The following is a 13,322-nucleotide window of genomic DNA, read 5'->3' as shown; positions in this document are numbered from 1 at the left end:
AGCCCTCTCTGGCTGAACTCCTCTCTCACTCCTCTCCTCTGACTGAACTGAACTCTGTCCTAAGATGGTGCCCACCTTATATACCTCCCTCTAACACCCGAGCCCAGGTGACTAGCAACCAATGGGCTCCTACCTATGCCCAGAGACCCACCCCTATCTGCTCCTACACCACTGGGTGTACTTTCCCCTCCCCACTCCAGCCAGGGACAGATGCTGTCGTGCCTGCACTTCTGTCTAGTGGGAGCACCGTTGAGCTGTCCCTCGGAAATGGGGTGTGTGTGGTGCATGCAGCCTACCGAGTCCTGGTCCACACTCCATCCTTACCCGGGAGTGGAATATCACACCTCTGGTTTGAGGTGCAATACCCCTGTAGCAGCCAAGCCCTCGGGGTGCTACATTCCCCCCTGGTAAAGCACAGCACGTCCTCGGGCTGGAAAAGAGCAAAACAATTTAAAACATACAAATTTTTAAAGTGCACTCGTATATAAGACATTAACCAAAAACTCATCCCTTTATGGGAGGTACTCTTTTCTTTTTAACGTTACTGGTACTCTTTTTCTTTTTCCCCTCCCCCATGACAGCACACCTTGAGAGAGAGGATCCGCCCCACCAAGGACAGGAAACCGTCTGAAATAAAAGGGCGGTACCTCTCCCTCGCTTCAGTTGGTTTCCTGTCCTTGATGGGGAACCTGTCTGGAAGAAAGAAGACTTACCTGGGGCTGTCCCGGTGTGGAAGAGCGGGCACTGGCCTGTGCACCGGGTTCAGTATCCCAGAAGCGCCGTCCGCAGCTTCCCCTGGGGTCTCTGCGCCGAGCGGGGTGCACGCGGTGTGGCAGGCTCTGTCCTCCCGGAGACCGCGGCGCCGTCCTCCCCCTGCAGTGTGGAACGCTTCCGGGTGTGACGCGCCTGACGTCACGGCGCAGGGCACGCTGGGAGCGGCGCGCTGGGTGACGTCAGGAGGCGGCGCCGATCCAAGATGGCGGCGCCCATCGGAGCGTCCCAGGCCGGTTTTTTTCAACGGAGCTCCGGCCTGGCGAAGGGGGAGGACCCACAGACCGGAGGAGGCTGGATGGCCCTATATTTAAGGGGGGGGAGCTTTCCTGGAAGCGTGGTGCGCTTCTGAGACATGGCTGATCCAGATAGCCAGGAGCAGCAGCTTACCCCCCCACCTCAGCAACAGAAGCAGAGGGATGCATCGTATACAGACAGCCGCTCGAGTAATCGTAGTGGCAGCCGCAGGAGTAAGGCTTCGAGCGCCTCGGGACCATCCAGAATGGAATCATCAGTTCCGCGACAGCCTCCGAATCCGGTACCCGTTTGTGACCTCCGAGGGTGAGTGAGCTTCGTGAATGTCACTGATTAGTAACGGGAAGTCTCTTATGTGCTTCCTTTTTTTAGGAGCCTAAGAAGAGTAGTGCCAAGCAAAAGCATAGGATGTGTGCCCTTTGCCAAGCTTCTCTCTCAGTAGAGTGGCAGAAACCACTTTGCCAGGGCTGTGTGACCAAAACCATAGCTGAGAATTCCCAGGATTTTGCTGCAAATTTAAAGTCCATAGTACATGCAGAAGTTCAGGGGTCCCTGAAGGGGTTCCTTAGAGGGAAGAAAAGGCCCCGTAGAGAGGTTTCCTCCGTCTCTGATTCCTCCCAGTCCGAGGAGCAGTGGGATTCATCGTCCTCTTCCTCATCGGGGGGCGGTAGACCCTGCTTCCCCATTGAGAATACAGACAGACTGGTTAGGGCAGTAAGATCAACCATGGGTCTGGAGGAAGAGAGAGCATCTAAATCCCGGGAGGACATCATGTTTGCGGGCTTGGGAGAGCGGAAGAGACGCTCATTTCCGGTGAACAGTAAGATTCAGGGCCTCATTGACCGGGAGTGGAGGAGACCTGAGAGATCAGGGGCTTTACCCTCCTTCTCCAAAAGAAGGTACCCCTTCGAAGAGAAGGATGCGGAACCTTGGGATAAGATCCCCAAGGTGGACGGGACTGTGGCAAGGTCATCAAAGAGATCTTCCCTGCCCTTGGAGGACTCTGGCGTCTTAAAAGATGCCCTGGATAAAAGAGCTGACTCCTTCCTGCGCCACACGTGGGAGGCGGCAGCAGGTGGCCTAAAACCAGCGGTGGCTAGCACCTGTGTGGCGAGGTCCTTGATGGTGTGGCTTCAACAGCTGGAAGACCAGCTTAAAGATAAAAAGGTCTCCAGACAGGCAATACTTGCAGAGCTACCTTTAATTCAAACAGCATCGGCCTTCCTGGCCGACTCTTCAGCTGACTCGGTCAGACTGTCAGCTAGGGCAGCGGGACTATCCAACGCAGCCAGGCGGGCCTTGTGGCTCAAGGGTTGCCCAGGCGACCTACCTTCGAAACAGAAACTGTGCTCCCTCCCGTGTGACGGTAGACTCCTGTTTGGCCAAAAGTTAGAGGACCTGTTAGAAAAAGCAGGCGATAAAACCAAAGGGTTCCCGGGATTTTCGGGGGAACCAAGAAGATTTAGTTTTCGGAGGAGAAAATTTAACCGGGGTCGTCCTCCGGGAGACAAAAAGAAATGGGAAGCCAAGTCCAAAAAAGAATCGGGCTACATGTTTGGAGGACCATCCTCGAGTTCGAAGAGATCCTCCCAATGACGCCAGGCTGGAAGTGGGTGGAAGGCTTTCCCACTTTTTTCCAGCTTGGGACGCGATAACAACAAACCCATGGATTCTGAAAATTATCAGTGGGGGCCTGAAGATCCAGTTCAGCCAGACCCCCTGGCGGACCTTTGTGGTTACCCCCCTACGAAAGGTCCAGGAAGAACAATTAGCCCTGGAAACAGAAGTGTTAGAGTTAGTAGGAAAGCAGGTCCTTCTCGAAGTACCAGCAACACAGAGAGGGAGGGGGTTCTATTCCCCACTATTCATGATAAAAAAACCAAACGGGTCCTTAAGGACCATCATCAACCTCAGGAGTCTGAACCAAGTAGTAGAAAACCAGACTTTCAAAATGGAGTCAGTAGGCTCGGCAGTGAAGCTCTTACATCGCAACTGCTTTATGGCTGTAATAGACTTGAAGGACGCATATTATCACGTCCCAATCCATCCGGAGTATCAGAAGTATCTGAGAGTAGCCCTGTTTATTCAGGGGAAGCTGAGGCATTTTCAGTTTGCTGCCCTACCCTTTGGCCTCTCCATTGCCCCGAGAATATTTACGAAACTAATAGCAGAAGTGACAGCCTTCCTACGGATCAAGAATGTAGTGATCGTGCCATATTTAGACGACTTCTTGATAATAGGGAAAACAGAAGCCCACTGCTCCAGTCAGCTCCTAGTGGTCACGGAAGTGTTGCATCAGCTGGGGTGGTTAGTAAATTTCCAAAAATCAAGACTAACCCCCTCCAGGACTCAGACCTTTCTGGGTCTAATCCTAGACTCTCGTCGTCAAACCTGCTTCCTCCCAGAGGACAAAATCTGCAGGTTAATTGCATTAGTCTCGAAGGCCATTCAAGCTCCAGAGATGTCTCTGAGAGAGGCAATGTCCCTCCTGGGTTCTATGACGGCCTGTCTCCCAGCAGTAATGTGGGCCCAGGGGCATATGAGGCGGCTTCAGTGGGAGGTCCTGTCAGCACAGAGGTCCTGCAACGGGCGTTTAGAAGGCAGGCTCTCTCTCTCCCCAGAAGTAGTAGATTCTCTTTCGTGGTGGACAGTCAGGGGAAATCTGACCACAGGCGTTCAATGGTCCAGATCGATAGATCGGGTAGTTACGACCGACGCAAGCAGTTCCGGATGGGGGGGTCATCTGGCAGAACTCTCAATACAGGGTCACTGGGCTTACCACGAGAGGGGATCATCCTCAAACTTAAAGGAGCTTTGGGCAGTAGAAAGATCCCTCAGGGGCTTCCTCCCTCACATCCAAAATCACCATGTCCAGGTCAGGTCCGACAACCGGACCGCAGTAGCCTATGTGAATCACCAAGGAGGGACAAGGTCACGCCCTCTGATGGTGGTGGCAGACAGGATCCTTGGTCTAGCAGAGCGAAACCTCCTATCCCTCAGCGCCCTTCACATAAAGGGGATAGAAAACGTGAAGGCAGATTTTCTAAGCCGCCATACCCTAAGACAGGGGGAGTGGGGGTTGAACCCGGAGGTCTTCCATCAGATTGTCCAATTATGGGGGCAGCCAGACATAGACCTGTTCGCCACAAGGGCAAACAGAAAGGTGCAGAGATTTTGCTCCCTAAATCCGGCAGAAAATCCCCATGCCATAGATGCCCTCCAGATTCCTTGGGGGTTCAGGAAGGCCTATGCCTTTCCGCCATTAGTGATGATTCCAGTAGTGGTGAGGAAGATCCGGGAGGAAGGCGCCAGGGTGATTTTGATAGCCCCTTTTTGGCCCAAGAGGCCTTGGTTCTCTCTGCTTCGGCTAATGTCAGTGTCAGATCCCTGGATTCTACCAGAGAGGCCGGACCTTCTCATGCAGGGACCAGTATTCCATGCCCAGGCCAGGGGATTCCATCTTTCGGCATGGAATTTGAGAGGTCGCTATTGAGTAGCAAGGGGTTTTCACCAGGCTTAGTTTCTACTTTATTGGGGAGCAGAAAACCGATTACAACTAAGATTTATAGCAGGGTTTGGGGTAAATTCCTAGAGGTTATAGATATTCCGCTATCGAGCAAACCTCCGATCAGAGGGATCCTGGAATTTCTGCAAAAGGGGCGGGACCTGGGTCTAGCTACAGGGACCCTTAAGGTTCAAGTTTCAGCTTTGGGAGCACTCTACAATTGTAATCTGGCTGGGAATAGGTGGATCTCGAGGTTTATCAAGTCCTGTGCCAGAGCTGGACCGGTTAGGTCCATGGGTGTTCCTCCTTGGGACCTGAATTTAGTCTTGAACGCTCTTACTAGTGAACCATTCGAACCCCTACACAAGGTTTCTCCAAAAATTCTCACCCTTAAGACCATCCTTCTAGTGGCCTTAACATCAGCCCGTAGGGTGGGGGATCTGCAGGCCCTCTCGGTTATTCCTCCTTACACACAAATCTTTGAGGATAGGGTCACCTTGCGGCCAGATCCAGCATACCTTCCCAAGGTGGTATCTAGATTTCACCGTAGTCAGGAGATTGTGCTACCCTCGTTCTGCAGCAATCCCAAGAACCCAGGGGAAGTCAGGTTCCATAGCCTAGATGTTAGGAGGTCCCTGCTACAGTACATTCACATGACTAGTCTGTGGAGGAAAGACTGTTCTCTGTTCCTGGCCTTTCAAGGGTGTAGGAAAGGTCATGGGGTGTCCAAGGGTACCATCTCTAGGTGGCTCAGGGAGGCCATTTGCTTAGCCTATACGTCCACAGGGGTTCCAGCCCCGGACAATGTGAGGGCTCATTCCACCAGAGCCGTTGCAACCTCCTGGGCAGAGAGAGCAGACGTCTCGATCGAGCAGATATGTAGGGCTGCTACTTGGTCTACACCATCCACCTTCTTTAAGCACTATCGGTTGGATCTATCCTCTTCTGATCTCACCTTTGGGAGAAGGGTACTTCAGGCGGTGGTCCCTCCCTAGGGTGCTCATAAATTCTCCAAAATTCTCTCAAGGTGTGCGGTCATGGGGGAGGGGAAAACACCAAGGTTACTTACCGGTAGCCGGTTTTTCCTGAGCCCATGACAGCACCCGTAGTTTCCCCCCCTTATTTTTTCTATGTTTCTCACACCCTGGTGTGCACTGTGTGGGGTGGTGTGTATTTGTATATTGTGGTGTTGGTTATGTGCCTAACCTGTTTAGGGAGGTCCTCTCAATGCTCTGTAAACAACTGAAGCGAGGGAGAGGTACCGCCCTTTTATTTCAGACGGTTTCCTGTCCTTGGTGGGGCGGATCCTCTCTCTCAAGGTGTGCTGTCATGGGCTCAGGAAAAACCGGCTACCGGTAAGTAACCTTGGTGTTTCTTTAACGTTCTTCTGTCACTAGCTATGGTCAAAACTACCGGAACTCTTTTACCATATAAAACATCACATAAAACATTTGCATTATTATTCTAGCAGCATATAAAACTTTTTCATTATAAAACACTCGCAAGGAAAACATTCTCAAAACACATTCTTGAATCCTGGCCGCGGTGCAACTTGTGACCAGGTGTTCGATCTTCTTTTTAAGTGCAAAAACTTCAGCAAACTTGTAAACTGGAGGGACTCTCGGTCCCGAGGTAGAGGTTACAGTTTTTGTATAAAACCAGTAGGGGGCGCTTTAAGAAGCGCAACTATGTACAGGATGGCCGCTCTCAGTCCTCGACCAGTGGGGATAGGGGAATGGCTGCTCACGGTCCTCAGCCTGGTTAGGGATTAGGGGCACACAGATAACAGTCCACATTAGTCCCAACGGGGACCACACTCCACTCAGCAACAGTTTCTATACCCTTACGGGTAACTATGTACAGTTCCACTTTACCATTCACTGGTAACAGTGTCCTCCTGATGCTCCTTCCTCGTAATCTTCAGGTCCGTCCGGACCCTCAGGGTAGTCCATGTCTGGGCGGTACCGCAGTTCCTCCTCCGTTAGACGGTGGACATGGAGGGCATACAGTCCCTTTGCGCCATTGTGCCGGGTGTAGGTGACCACGTCACCGGGGTACAGGTCACGTCCGTGATGTCCCTCCGGCAGGTGGCTTTCTACGTCCCTCCTGGTGACGAAGACGTCGGTGTCAGCCTCTTGGTCTCTTATGAAGCCCCAGCCGTGCTCCAGCTGGAACTTGACTACGGTCCTGGTGGCTCGGGGACCGCGGATGGCTTGGGAGTCCTGACGGGCCCTCCTTTTGTTCCGCGCTCCGGGCTTGGAGTCGCTCCTCCCTGATGCGCCTCTGCCGCCGCTCCCTTTCAAAGGTGGCCAGCTGTTGACGGCAGCAATCCAGGCGACGAGCTGCGTCCGCCTGTGTTTCTTGGGGGAACTCCATTAGATCTTCGCCGGTGGGGTCCCATTCGCGCTGGGCTTCCTGTAATGCGGGCTGGGAGACTTCCGCGGGCTCCGGAGCCGGTATTAGAGGCTCACGTGGGGGTGGAACTCTCCAGGGCTGACCGCTGGTCAGTTCGGCCGGCCACACCAGGGGCATTCCATCTGAACCGGAAGGTGGGCGATGAGATCCGCGCCCAGGGCTGGCATGGCACGGGACCCCCTTTGGGGAGCAGTGCCCGGGGGCACTCGGCCTTGCGACCAGGCCGGTGGTCGTCTGCTGGTCGCGCCCGGTGATGGCACAGTTACGGTAGGGGGCGCTGGTGGGGCAGCGGCGCCCGTGTGTACTGGGCCTTGCGTCCCGGCCTGTGACGTCTCCTGCTTTACGGCGCCCGGGTTCAGAGGGCACAGCGCGGGGCAGGGTGTGACGACGGTGCTTGCTGCCTGAGGCCTAGCTGGTGGCAGTGGAGGCGTGGTCTCAGGTACTGTCCCCGGGGCTTCGGGTCCCGCAACGGAGAGTGGGGGCAGGCTTGCGGCCTCAGGGCTTGGGGTGGCGTCGTCGCCGTTACCTTCCTTGGTCTTGACGGCCTCCTCCGCGGCGTCGTCTGCCACCGCCGGTCCTTCTTCACCGCGCTCAGCGGCAGGCGCGCTGCTCAGTCCTTGCGGGGTCCTCTGCTGGCTGTTTTTGTGCTGCCGGGCCAACTCATCCTTCCACCCGGCAAACACATCTCGCTGCGCCCGGACCATCCTCTGATTTAGGTCCTCTAGCGCAGCTCGTGCGCAGTCCGGGTCTCTAGGCAGCTGGGCCAGCAACTCTGTCAGGCTGCAAGGTGGCTCAGCTTGCAGCAGGCTGCGGGCCAGGGTGCTGGTGGGGTTCGCTGCTCCCTCCATCTCCGGGTGCAGCAGGTCCAGATTGATCAAGGCCGCACCCGACCCCACAGTTTTCTTTCCTATCCGCCCCCATGGGGGGTGGTCTTGGGGGCATCTGCTGACAATCACCTTTAGGGGCAGCCCCCCCACGTTGATGGACATCTCCACTGCTGCATTCACGGCTGGTGGGGGCGGGCTCCTTCTTTGGCGCCATTCTGGGACCTGGCCCACGATGGGAGGTGGCTTCCTGCTGTCTTTTGGTGCACACATAATGGCGTCCGCTCTGCCAGGGCGGGAAAAACGGATGAAGATGGTGGGAAACGGTCCAAGATGGCGTCTGATGGCGGGAATCGGCTCCGGATGGCGGGAAACTTCACCACAGGTAAGTACAAAAGTCTTTTTCAGGCACGCAGTAAACGGTGGTTGCGGGCACGAAATCCTGCCGACTACGCCAAAGTTGACGCGCCCCCTGGGCCTGTGCTGTGCAGGGGATACCCGGAGCCGGATCGCTGGGGGTTGTAGTCCTCCGTGGCTGTGACCCGGTCCGTGCCCAGGGCGGTCAAACCAGTGGCAGTCTTAGTATTATAACAAATGTCCGACTACGCCACCCGTGGATTGCAGTCAGTGGGGACCGCCGCTGCGCTGCAGACCACTGAGGCTGATGTGGTATGCGCAGCCAAGTATGGGATAACTCCCCACAGGAGAAGTATTACCTCAGGGCAGCTAGTGTAGATGATGGGAGTGATGGTGCGCGAGTGTCCCAGCACCAGTAGTGCTGGTGCGGTTAAGAAGCACAGAGACGTGGGGTTGCAGTTTCCAATGCTTTACTCACAGTTGTTACTTGTGTCAATCCTGCAGGCGATGACTGCCCAAGCCGTGCTGCGTTCACCAGGCATGGGGCTCGACCAACTCCCAGGCAATTCCATAGCGTGGCACAGGGCTCCCTTCTCTTCCCTTCTCTGGCCGTCCTCACCAGTGACCCACCTTTGTCCAGCTTCCTCGGGCCTTCTCTTGGCGAAACCTATCTCCGGTTTCCCTGACCCTATGTGGTATGCTTTCCTGGTGGATGTAGTGAGGGGTCGCACCAAGATGTGGTCACAACCTCCGGTCTTTGGCTGAGGAATCTGTTGCCTCCACCAATTTGGGTTCCGGTACCCTGCTCTGCCAACCCTTCACCCGCAATCTCCTGGGCCTATGGGGTTCCTTCTTCTCTCGTGTCTCTGCGCCTCTCTTAATGTTCTGTTCCTTGTTTCCTTTCTGTTTCCGTTCTCTCTCTCTGGCTCTGGCCTTCACCCTAGGCCTGCCTCATGGAGCTGAGCCCAGACTGAGCCACAGCTCCCTGTCAGCCCTCTCTGGCTGAACTCCTCTCTCACTCCTCTCCTCTGACTGAACTGAACTCTGTCCTAAGATGGTGCCCACCTTATATACCTCCCTCTAACACCCGAGCCCAGGTGACTAGCAACCAATGGGCTCCTACCTATGCCCACAGACCCACCCCTATCTGCTCCTACACCACTGGGTGTACTTTCCCCTCCCCACTCCGCCAGGGACAGATGCTGTCGTGCCTGCACTTCTGTCTAGTGGGAGCACCGTTGAGCTGTCCCTCGGAAATGGGGTGTGTGTGGTGCATGCAGCCTACCGAGTCCTGGTCCACACTCCATCCTTACCCGGGAGTGGAATATCACACCTCTGGTTTGAGGTGCAATACCCCTGTAGCAGCCGAGCCCTCGGGGTGCTACACCTATCTTAGCACAACTAAGCAAAGTGAGCCTCGGGAATCATTAAACTGCTATCTATATATATATAATTGTCTTATCCCGTCTGTCTGTCTAGGAAATCCCGCGTCGCTCATTGGTCCGGCCGCTGTCTGTCCAGGAAATCAGTGATATGGGGGCGGAAAATTTAAACGCCGCTCGGCTGATTGGACGCAGGCGGCGGCCGCAACCAATCAGCGATTTGGGCGCCAAATTTAAACTCGCTCTCCAGTACTCACTAACACGGTTCGCTGATTGGTCGCAGCCGGAGGACGCGACCAATCAGCGAGATTGGCGCCAAATTTAAACAACGCTCTGCTGATTGGTCGCGGTCTGGCTGTCAGTAATGGAGGAATGGCCAGCACAGCGTCAGTCACCGCTCAGTACATAGTGAGTGGCGGCTGTGTCTGCGTCCTTCGCACTGACTGACAGCTGGCTCTACAGTGCATCAGTACAGAGCCTGCTGTCAGTCAGTGCCGGGGTGGGGTGATAGCCGCTCACTATGTACTGAGCGGTGACTGAATCCTCTATGACTGAAAGCCTGAGGAATAAAGTTAAATTTTTCCAGGTAGCCGGGCTCTCGGTGAAGCAGCCTCGTTGCTTTAGAACGCTATTAAACTGCTGATTAACACCATATCTGCAGGTTAATAGTGTTTTGGGACATGACAAGTTCCCTTTGGGGAAGCCTGTGTCTCCAATGTCTTGTAATCCATTAAAAAAAATTATGCAAATGAGCTTGTAAGTTCAAGGGCTTAGCCGGCACTGACAGCTCTCTGACCTCCATCTCTTCCCAGCCTCCTAGCAGTGATTTACAGGTAACTTTTCTTTGTGACCTGCTTTCTTGGCCGACATTGCTCGCAGGGGGATTGTCTGGCTCTCACAGGAAGATACTGTGCATGTGCCGCCCCCAAGAATGAGGGTGCCTGCACGAGATGTCAGGGCGGGGTAGCCGGTCACAGAGGAGAGTGACCTGTCAACCACTGGGCAGGAGGCCGGAGCAGGGAGAAGAAAAAGGCACGAGAGCTGTGAGTGCAGGCCAAGCCCCTGCATTAGTAAGCCACTGGCAAATTCTTATTAAAAAAAATGGAGACATGTCCTTATAAAATAAAGGTATGGAAGTAATCATCATGACAGATACTTTACTGTGATGACATTACTTTTGGGTCTAAAAACCTGCAAATATGCACTACTTATAAAAAAAACAGTGAAATTATGCCCTAACTATGTAAGTAAAACTAAAGGGGTATTCCCATCAAGATCCCATCCCAATATGTAGTAAGTTTAATAATAGAAAATACCTCCAATTAGAAATGTAGTATAGTTCTTCTGATTTGCTATGTTGCTTTTCTCATGTGCAGGCATTGCAGAACCTTAGGTATCCATGATTATGACAACTAATATAGTGACAGCTAGTTGCTAGACATCGTAACCATTGATACCTAAATGCCTGCACATGAGGAAAGAGAGCGAATCAGAAAAACTATACTACATTTCTAATTGAAGGTATTTGCTAATATTATTACACATACTACATATTGGGATAGGATCTTGAAGATGGGAATACCTCTTTGAGCTAAATGGTATTTTCAGAATATGTTCTGAAAGCAGTTTTTAGAATATTGTACCTCTGTAAAATAAAAATTTGTCTTTACTGAGGATAAATTTGACCAGTGAATTGACAGTAAGTGAATGATCAGTACGGGAGGATAAAGACACATTTCTGTAATAAATATTCTACATAGTTTCTTATAGAGATATCATAGTTATAAAGTAGTGGAACAAGCAAAAATGCGGATCACGTGATGTAGGTGCACGGTGTCTGTACACTTTGCAGTTCAGACTGGACTGGGAAGAATGGGAGAGCAACAATAGCTATAGAGAGCAGACCGACCTGTAGTGGGAATATCTGTGTGTAATGCATCTGCCAGGAAAATTCTGTGCCGCTCCAGATTTGCTGCTTGTTATAGGCAAATTTGGCTCACAAGACAGCATATCACAACTTGCATGCAGACATAGATGCTTTTAGTTTTTATTAGAAAATACTTGCTATATATATATATATTAATGCAACTCTGCAGGAATATTACTATACAATTGTACTAATTATAAAGCAGCAAAATGTTTCAATCATTACATCATTTTGCATTTCAAAAATCCTAAAAACAAATGTAAATGGGAAGTGAAGCGGTAGCACAGTGTATTGAAAGGTTCCAAAATATTTTTTATCTTTTCCTTGCAAAAAAAAAATAAAATTCTGCTGTCCGTATAAAGGAGGTATTTATCGAGAGAAAAAAAATTGATGTGCCAAAAAATAATGTTGACGTCTTTGGCATAGCAGCAACAAGTGTACACTGAATACCTGCTTGCAGTGCCTCAAATAGTCTTGGAAGCCAACCTATTGGGAGAAAAAAAAGTTCCATGATTACTTGTACTTGCATAACAGAATTCTACATTCAAACCACTTTTTTTTCTACTACTAACTATAAAAGAAAAAAAATTATAGTGCTAAAATAAATGCTTTGTAGGTTGCCTATACCTTCTACTGTAAAAAAAAAATACAAACATACTTTTGAATACTGTTTCTTGACAGAACTGAAAAGTGCAGATTGTTATGTTTTCCCGTCCTATGAAGAAACAGTATCCAGACGTAACAATAGAAGTCAGAAGCAACAGGACCCAACTATATGTTTATTAGGCTGTTTTAACACTACAGACATGTTCTAAACTGAGAACTTAGTTGGGGTTATGTCTTTAGCCCACAAAAAATAATTCAGACATAGGGATGTGCTCATTAAACCATAGGAGAACGCGGAGTATAACTGGTATAAAAATATTTTTCAATATATAATTTTTTCAGGTTTCAAATGCATAATAGGCAAAATTCATGAAATAGACTTAACAGGTAAATACACAGATGACACAGAGAAACGGTGCAAAATACCAGCGGCACAACTACCACACATGAAATGACCATTCCAAATGACTTGGTAAAGTACAAAACAGTGCAGGGGGGTAGATAGACTCTAGATCCGTATACAGGGTGGTCCAAAAGTAGGTGGACAGAAAATAATAACATTTATTTTGATTTATATATAAAATTATATTTACTAACACAAGCATAACATTGACAATTAAATTTTATTCTGAACAATAATTAGAAAAGTCCTTAAATTTTATCAACGCTGGTGCTCAAACTGTTTTCCATTACAATTTGCACAGCTTTGAAGTCTGCCTCTTACGCGTCGACAAACTTTTTTGCACAAGTCTCTTTGGATATTAATTTCTTGAAATGCATCTCTTATGTAATTTTTCAAATCACTGACACTTTGTTTTTCGACTATAAACTTTGTCCTTGAGTGCTCCCCAAAAGAAAAATTCATTGGGGTCAAGTCTGGTGAACATGCCAGCCAATCAAGTGGGCCTCTTCGGCCAATCCATTTATTAGGAAATGTTTCATCAAGATACTCGCGGACTACTCTTGAATAATGTGGAGGGGCCCCATCTTGTTGGAAATAAACTTCATTTGAATTAGGCTGTTGCTGTAACTGGGGAACAACTTGATTCATTAGAATTTCGAGATGCTTATCTCCTGTGACTGTAACCTTCATAACCTTATTACACTTTGTCCACCTACTTTTGGACCACCCTGTACAAAGAGATTTTTTTTATATCATAGCCACAAATAGTGTCTTTTGGAGTCAAAAGAACAGTCCAGGGTCTTACCAAAGTATCCAGCACTGCTCAAGTAGAGTTGGTATGGAGCAGAGCAGCTGGGAGTGGTGAGGGGGCGCCTTA

The 13,322-nt window shown here is 50.7% G+C and overlaps 1 protein-coding gene across 6 annotated transcripts in view; it reads right to left on the bottom strand.

Annotated features, from left to right (window-relative positions):
* Positions 1-11,594: 11,594 nt before the first annotated feature.
* The window catches only part of LOC141156519 (probable endonuclease 4), a 39,440-nt gene continuing 37,712 nt past the window's right edge, over positions 11,595-13,322 (bottom strand). For 4 of the 6 annotated variants that reach the window (XM_073642716.1, XM_073642718.1, XM_073642717.1 and 1 more), the window contains one exon: positions 11,596-11,922. The gene's annotated coding sequence lies outside the window, so the exon portion shown is untranslated. Of the gene's footprint in view, positions 11,923-13,322 lie in introns of all 6 variants that reach the window. The other 2 variants (XM_073642721.1, XM_073642720.1) reach the window with 1 other exon arrangement.

This window comes from Phyllobates terribilis, unplaced genomic scaffold (assembly GCF_046119375.1).
Source record: "Phyllobates terribilis strain yellow unplaced genomic scaffold, ASM4611937v1 Scaffold_8__6_contigs__length_399053987, whole genome shotgun sequence".
In the NCBI taxonomy this organism is placed as follows: Eukaryota; Metazoa; Chordata; class Amphibia; order Anura; family Dendrobatidae; genus Phyllobates; species Phyllobates terribilis.
This window is presented reverse-complemented; position numbering and strand designations above follow the sequence as displayed.